Raw genomic sequence first — 9,117 nt, 5'->3', positions numbered from 1 at the left:
CCTACTTATTTTTTAGTTTTTATTACCAAAATTGTAATATGTTTTATGCATTTTTCAAAAATAATATAAAAATGTAGCTGCATATATTTAAGCATATTTTGTCAATTTTGACTGCATATTATGATAATTTTTAGTGCAACAAGTAAAGTCCTGAACCCTAGAACTGTAAAAACTTGACTTTGATCTATACTTAAACACCCCCCCCCCCCCCATTTCATAATCCTGGCTACGCCACTGATATGTAATATTTGGTACAGCTCAAAGTCAATTTTATATTATTTTCATAAACTGTTAAGTGTAGAGCAGACAACTATACATTTATTTCGAGACAAGTAAGTTTGGTATTTATTTTATATAATTATATACTATTGTAGTTTTTATACCATTATATTGAGTGAGGTCAACGCGTACATAGTTGTGGTTGTTTCATTATATTATGTTCTAAAATTTAACAAAATATATAGTTAACTATTCATATTTGCGTAGTTGAACTAGAACAGGGATGACAAACTAGTACCTAGTATCGGCGTGTCTAAAACAAAATTTTTTTTATTTTTTATCTAAGTTGATACGTATGTATAGCATAAATAATTAAAAAAAAATCCATTAAATAATACAATCATAATTGACGGTCCACAGTGGTCTGAAAGTGAACATTAGGCTGTCTTAATTGACTATTTTAAAATTTGGAAAACTTTTTTTACACATTTTTACCCCTGTATCCTAATGAATTGAAACAGGTTCTCAGGTCTAAAAAAATTTTTTTAAACAAAGTTATAATCGTAGAAATTCGATAAATTATTATTATATTCGTAATTTTTCTGAATTCGTAAAAAAGATATTGATTTTATTTTTCTGGTCTAACAATATTTTTTTCCCTTTATACTTGATTTTTGAATTTTTGCAATAGATCTTGTAAACCAATACGTAAAATAATTATGTATATATACATATATTTTTTTTTTAAAGATCAAGTAATTGAAGATTTATTATAATTTGCTATATTATTTTCTTTTAAAATACCGTGAATAAAAATTACTCAACATTACACTATTCCCAATACAAAAATATTCTAAAGGAAGTTCTCTAGTACCAAAAAATATAAAGTGTTCGCGGTCACTTGCGTTTTCAATGTATATAAATTGTTTGCGCGCCACGAAATGTCGTTATCGCGCCGTCTACATACGGCAATAAAATCCTCGTGTAATCTCTTTGTTTTCCACTATCGTTTTTATTATTTAGTCATTAACCTATATTACGACCATTTGTTGTCATATCATTATTATTGTTGTTGTCGTCGCCTTTGAGGCACGTACTTTTTATTCTGTTCTATTTTATTCGTTTTCTCGCCATTACGGCAATTGTTGGTAAAGTCAATCTTTACATTCCTGGTTGTTCGGCGCTAATGAGGTCCGAACTTCCGTCGTTGTTCACTACTTTATCGGTTAATAAATTACACCAATACAAATATAGGTACTTGTGTTCCGTCATTCCCGTTCCCTGTGCCTGTACCTACTCGTGAGCCGGAGCCTGTGCTGGTGAGTTGCGTCGTTCGACCCGTGGGTTCTTCTGAATTGTGTAAGTCCCTTTTCGATATCAATTTGCTCGTACAACCGTAGCGTAAGTCCGCCAGCACCCGAAGGGGGGTGTGTGAGAGGCCGCCCAAGGTCGTTGAGACGTCAACATCGGCACCAACCTCAGCTTCAGTAATTTTAAGTTAATTTTAAGAACCTCTCACAACTTTGTAAATGCTCTGTGGTTATTGCACCATACCGGACCGGCCACATAGCATTCCCGTCCCCATAATTAACTTGTACCTTCCTCATTCCTACCGTCGAATCTCTCTTTCCTAGTTTCCGTATGTTAAGTTGCCTATGCACGGCATTTCGGGGGGGCAACATACTACAAATAAGTCCTCAGGCGTTAGTTGACACACCGTAGGTGTTGGGTTGCCTATCCAACCGGATTTCAGGTGCTAAAATAAAAACACAAAATAAAACGTTTTACTTTCGAGGCATACTCGGCTGGTCCTTCAACATCATTACTCGCACACAAATATTATAGTCCAAATATTACCCTATATTTTTGAACAATTTGCCATAGTTAGGAACTACAATACATTTTTATTAAAGTTCACCCAAATGATATTATATTATTCGTGTTAAGAATATTTATATGGAAACATTTTTTTGATAATCTGAATGTTAACACTATATTGGTTCTATCAATGATGAAAAAGCCATACATGCCCGAGAGAATATTGCCTGATTTGTGTTTTTAATGTACATCATTCGCTTAATTTACATAATATGAATACTTATTCTATTTCATAAGCCGCCATGGAATATGTACTAACCTTATCGGTAATTCAGGTTAATTTTGAACACAAGTAATTAGTAAAATGAAAATTATCAAAAATTGTCTACGCGCTTCATTATCTGATGACCGCTTAGATGATTTTTTATTAATGACTGTAGAAAAATATATATTGAATAATTTGAAGTTGAAAAATATTTTGAACATTATTAAAAACTCATATTTCATACTTTATCTAAATTATTATCGTACACATAATTACATAAATATATAATTATAAGATATAATTTGTCATACTGTTACTTAGTGTAACTGATTTATACCTATATGTATTGATATATTTTACATTTTCTTTGTAATCAACATAGAAAAAGTTCCTAAATCCTAAATCTTGTTCTACTATAGGTACTACTATTGAGGAAAATTTAATATTTTGTTAACCAGTTTAATTTGGGCCGATAAATGTACGAAAATGGGTCGCTTGCTTATAGAGAATAGTGGGCTAAAACCCTTCCAGTCCGGCCCCGAATATATGCAAAATAAGTGTGTGCTGCGATCCCTTTAAAGTCGAAAACATTTATAAGTTATACGAGTCATGTAAGTTGCATAAGTTAATACTCCGTTATAGGAACAAGGTACATATATTTTTACCTAATACTTACGTGAAATATATAATAATGATGTTCAATTTTTTTAACGCAAATAGTTTTGTTATTGAATGAGGTACTTGAGTCTAATTTGAGTGATATATAGTGAGTAATATTAATGATCTTCATAAAGCTTATCTATAAAGTTACGAATTGTTAAAATGAATAGAATTTATGTAACTGAACCAAAAAAGTCTTCACGAGTGACTTTGGTGGCATAAAACTTCCCAAAAGCGAGTTTCAAGACTTCAGGGGAATGGATCAATATATAAACTTTAACTCTAAGACATAGGATTCTGAAAAGTAACTATATAATGTATTGCTGAGAAATAGTTTTGAAGTACTGGAAAAATTTATTATAGATGGTTATTTTTCATCCCACATTCCCACTATGCCGCAACAGTTAAAACTTTAAGACGTCTCGCCACTGTCATTTGCGATTTGCCCTTTATCGACTAGGTATCAATATTCTTACGAGCCAAATCAATCGAGATTTGTTTTTCTTTGAAGTCTTTGTTGGTGTATGAATTGTAATTTTGTCAAATTTAAAATTTTTTATAAAATTGTATAGTGTATACTTAACCCTAGAATGGTAATATACGTACATTGTACGCATACGTCATATTCATAACACATATTCATGTGGTAACACTGAGTAAACTGATTATATCGTTTCGTGAATAGATATCGTTTCTAGATATGCTTTTATCAGTTAGTTGTGCATATTTGTTGATAGTTGTATTGTTATTTTGTACCTCCACAACTGTGTATGATAATTTCTACGAAAAACCAGTACGTAAGTTTTACGCATCGTTAGTAATACATGTAAATAATACTACGTAAAATATACGCATGTTTACCTATATGCACTAAAGAGTATACGTGTATTTTACGCATAGTTACTAATACAGTATTGTTTTAAATTTAATAACTAGTATACAATATTTTAGTATTACAATGGCTGATAGTTCAACGATTCTTCGTATTTTGAGAGAACTATCTGAAGATGAGAGTGGTGAAGAAAGTGGTACGGAAATTGAAGATATTGTAGATGATAGTGATGAGGACCCTGACTATGTTCCTAATACACATAATTTTCAAACAGAAGAAGAGATTAATGAAGTAATTAGAGAGATAGAAACCCGTCCAATACATCCATTAAAATCTAGGAAGAGAAAAATTAACTCTACATCTAAAACAGATAGTAATAATGGAGAAAATGATAGAGAAACTGATCAAAATAAACATATAATAATCATTTCAAATACCTCGGAAATTGTGGGTAAAAACGGATTTGTGTGGAAAACTGAGTGCAATCATTTTAGCGGAAAAGTTCCACAAAAAAATATTGTTCATATCCGACCTGGGCCTTCATATTTAGCAAAATCTGCATATACTCCTAAAGAGTGTTTCAAACTTTTTTTCACAGACGAATTAATTAATTTAGTACTTATTTATACTAACCAAGAAATACAACACCAAAGGGAAAACTATAAAAATAAAACTAGTGCAAATCTAAATGATTTATCATTGTCTGAACTTAATGCTCTGTTTGGTCTTTTGATTTTAGCTGCAGCATTAAAAAATAATCATTTGACTACGAATTTACTTTTTGACAGTTCGTTTTGTGGCAATAGATATCGTGCAACCATGTCGGAGAAAAGATTTTGTTTTCTAATTAATTGCCTTAGATTCGATGATCGAACAACTCAAACGAGTTGCAAACGCAACGTAAAAATGAGACAAAATTAGCACCGATTTCAGTTATATGGGATATTTTAATGATCAACTGTAAAAATAATTACAAGCCTAGTAGTTACGTCACAATTGATGAACAGTTGGTCGGCTTTAGAGGACGATGTCCTTTCAGAATATCCCTTCAAAACCTACACGATACGGAATTAAAATTGTTATGATGTGTGACAATTCAACTAAGCATGTCATTGATTCGATTCCGTACTTGGGTAAAGGAACTGTACCAAACGGACAAGTTGCAGCTGATTTCTATGTTAAAAATTTAGTTAAATCTATTAAAGGTTCTAATCGCAACCTTACAATGGACAATTGGTTTTGCAATGTACCACTTATTCTATAACTTTTACATGACGATAAACTAACGGTTATAGGAACAATTAAAAAAACAAAAGAGAACTTCCAACTCAGTTCACTGATATTAAATTTCAAAATAGAACTTCCGATACATGGTTTTTTCTATTTCATGAAGATTTTACGGTTGTTTCTTACAAACCAAATCAAAGTAAACTTGTGACATTGATTTCATCGGCACATCACGATTCATCGATTGATCCAATTACAAAAAAACCCGAGATAGTATTGAACTATAATTTTACCAAAGGTGGGGTGGATTCATTTGACCAGATGACTAACAATATGAACTGCAGCCGCAAAACCAAACGTTGGCCTTTATGTTTTTTTTTATAATATGTTAAATATAGCTAATGTCAATGAGTATGTTATTTACACTCATAACTTTTACAATAAAAATAAAAACGATGAAAAACCAATGTCTAGATTACAATTTATGTTATCTTTACACAAAGAACTAACTAACGAATGGCAACGACATAGATTGAGTTTTCCAAAAATTAGCAGAGAACTTAGAACTAACATCCAAGACGCGTTAGAAGAAAAGCAAGTACCAATCAACGACAAACCCCAACATGGTCCTCGAAAGTATTGCGATTATTGTTCTTATAAAAAAAGAAGACTCACAACCACATACTGCATTGAATGCCAGAGACCAATTTGTGGAGAGCATCAAAAAAAAAAAGTGTCTAGAATGTTAATAAATAAATCTTTTTATAGTTAGTTACGTTAACAGGAAGTTTTTATTTTTATTATTTAGTCTTTATGAATTTTATATAAGTATGTACTATTATGTTACAAGTTGTACAAATAAGTACAAAACAAAGTTTTGAATTTTATTTTATTTGTTTTATTTTGTTTGAAAAATATGATTATATTTGTTGTCGTAATACATTGAATAAAAAAAGTATGTACAAGATTTAACAAGTGTTTAATTCTAAAAATATGATAATTATATAACTGAAAACAAATATGCGTAAATTTTACGCATCATTACCTATAGTAACATGTAAATTATCGTTACCATACAAGGGTTAAATTAATTTAATTTTAAATAATTAAAATTAAAAATGGATCCTGATGATGGGTACAGATATAATAATAATGGCAGTCGAAATGGAATTACATAAGTATAAATAATTACATATCTAGTTATTATGCCAACTTAAATTATATTTATTTTATAAGATTTATTTATTTCACTTTGTTGTAATCTCTTATCATATCACATAAATATTGATAAGACACATTATCATATATCATGTTATACTATTCGTTTTTTTAATCTGTTGTGTACCTTGGTTGTACCTCCTGCTACTTTGTTGTTATTTAGTTAGTTATACTCAATAATAATTAATGGTTATGTTTACTTGCATCGTGTTGGTTATTTCATATTAATTCCAATTTATTACAGGTTATGGGCCCAGATCTAACGCTAGTGTTACGTAGTTTAGTTTTATTTAGATTGGATTAGATTGGATGAAAAGATAAGTGTCATGTATAAGTCAAAGGATGATGGTGGTAACTGGTATGGTATTACACCGTTTAGTGGTAAGGATTTTTCTAGTTGGCGGTTTCGGGTTGAAACCATTCTTGAAGATCAAGATGTTCTGTATTGTGTTCAAACTAAGAAATCTAGCATATCGGATGCACATTATCATTCAATGTGTGTCTGACTCTCATGTATGTAAGGGACGGTAATACCTCTAAAGAAAAATTTGATAAACTATTATCAATTTTTGAAAGAAAAGGTATTTCAAATCGTCTATATCTAAAGAGGAAATTAATGTGCAATTAAATCTGCAGCAAGCAAAATTGAGGATGACGGCATTATTTGTCATTTACTTTTGTCTTTACCTGAGTCATATAGTGTAGTGATGACTACAATAGAAACTTTGTCAACAGATAATTTAACCCTAGATTTTGTTAAAGGCCGTCTTCTAGATGAAGAAGTGAAATGCTGTGGAATATCTGGAGCAACAGTTGTTGCTGAAAGTAAGAGTTCTAATGTATTTTATACTTATAATAAGAAAGAAATTCGTTGCTATGGATGTGGCATGTTGGGACACGATCGGTGTAAGTTGGGAAAATTTAAACCATTTAAGAACAGTGCACACGTGGCTAACAATCCGTCTGATGAAGATGAAGACGAATATGAAAATGCTGTTGCATTTATTGCTGAACAAATGCTAAATAGTGCCACAACCAAACATGAATGCATGGAAGCAGGAAATAATCATCGGTTAGTATGGTTACTAGATTCGGCCTGCACAGATCATCTAATTAATGATGATCAATATTTTGCTGATTCAAATGACTTGACTACACCCATAGATGTTAGAGTTGCATAAAGTGGTCATATTATATCAGCACAAAAATTGGCAATTTGTCAGTAATTAGCATTGTCAATAGTAATCTTTTTAAAAAATGTTATTTGAAAGATGTGATGTATGTTAAAGATCTGCGACAAAATTTGCTGTCCGCAGGAAAATTAGAAATGGCAGGTATGAAAATAATTTTTGGTGATGGTAAAGCAAAAATATACAGAGGTACTAGTCTAATAGCTGTTGTATACAGAAAAGGAGCCATATATAAAGTAACATTTGAATTACAGAAGAAACATGGAGAGGTAGAAGATTTTCTTACTACCAGCTCTGTGGATCTGTGGCATAAAAGACTTGGACATTTAAATCCTCAATACATGAAAAAATGATTAAAATGGTTGACGGCATTAACTTAAAAAGTGATAAAAACATAAAGGAGATAATTGCGAAAGTTATATAATGGGTAAGCAATGTCGATTATCTTTTTCTGGTAAAAGACCAAAAGCCCATAGACCACTTGAAATAATTCATACAGATATATGTGGTCCAATTCCACCATTCACTTGGGACAATTACAAGTATAATAAATAGAATGCATATAGGGCACACGTCGCTAACACACCAGTACCTGATGAAGAAGGAAAACCCACCCATATGCACCAGCTGCGGTACACGTCTATCAATAAGCATATTGTATCCGAATGCCGCTCCTTTGAAACGGAAAAACGTGAAGCAGGAGTATCAAATATCATGTCAGAAGCCCTCTACCCAGATAACATTAGTCGCATGGTAACCTTTTAATTAAGACAAACCTTATAAATTCTATTTAATCTGTAATACGTCCATGTAAATATTGTATCTTATTAATGTTACCCTTTTAATTATTGTATGTCAATGGCCATAGTCGCCGAGACTTATTCTTCTTCTAATAATAAAAAGTATTTTATTACATTTATTGATGACTTCACTGTATACCTATTAAAAGCAAATAGCAATGCATTTAATTAATTTCAAAAATATGAAGCGATGGCAACTATTAAATTTACCTCAAAAATCTTTGTTATAAAATGTGATAATGGCAGAGAATATATTCCAGAAAAGTTAATAAAATTCTGTGAAGAAAAAGTAATACAAATCCACTATACAGTACCTTATACTCCATAGAAAAATGGAAATTCTGAAAAAATGAACAGAATATTGATTGAAAAAATAAACATTAATTATACATTAATTATAGATAGTTAGATGTCTAAAGAAATGTGGGGAGAAGCAATTCTGACAGCAACGTATTTAGTGAACAGGTCTCCTACAATGTCATTGAATAACAAAACTCCAGCAGAGCTATGGTCTTAAACCCAGTGTCGCTAATCTTAAAGTTTTTGGTTGTAATGCATACTGCCATATACCTAAAGAACTTCGTGCAAAATTTTACAGTAAATCAAAAAAATATCAAATGGTAAGATATGCCGTAAACGGTTATCGACTATGGGATCCGTCTAAAAGTAAATTTATAGAGGTCCATGTCCCCTGCACCCCCCATTTCGAATTTTGGGTCCAAACCCGGGGCGATTGTTTGTGCTTCGTTAGTGCACGTTAGTGCTTTTTATCCCGTCGTTAGTGCTTCATCCCATCCAAAGTTATTTGCATTTCGTACAGGGGGGTGCCAGGGACATGCCTGCACCCCCCCTCCCATTTCGAATTTCGGGTCCAAACCCGGGGCGATC

The 9,117-nt window shown here is 31.7% G+C and overlaps 1 protein-coding gene across 6 annotated transcripts in view; it reads right to left on the bottom strand.

The window, feature by feature from the left end:
- Positions 1-9,117, bottom strand: part of LOC100165673 — a 21,572-nt gene that overhangs the window by 7,761 nt on the left and 4,694 nt on the right. The window lies entirely within an intron of this gene.

The sequence above is a fragment of the Acyrthosiphon pisum genome, chromosome A1, assembly GCF_005508785.2.
Source record: "Acyrthosiphon pisum isolate AL4f chromosome A1, pea_aphid_22Mar2018_4r6ur, whole genome shotgun sequence".
Classification (NCBI taxonomy): domain Eukaryota; kingdom Metazoa; phylum Arthropoda; class Insecta; order Hemiptera; family Aphididae; genus Acyrthosiphon; species Acyrthosiphon pisum.
Note: the sequence above shows the minus strand (reverse complement) of the source record. Positions and strands in the feature narration are given on the sequence as shown.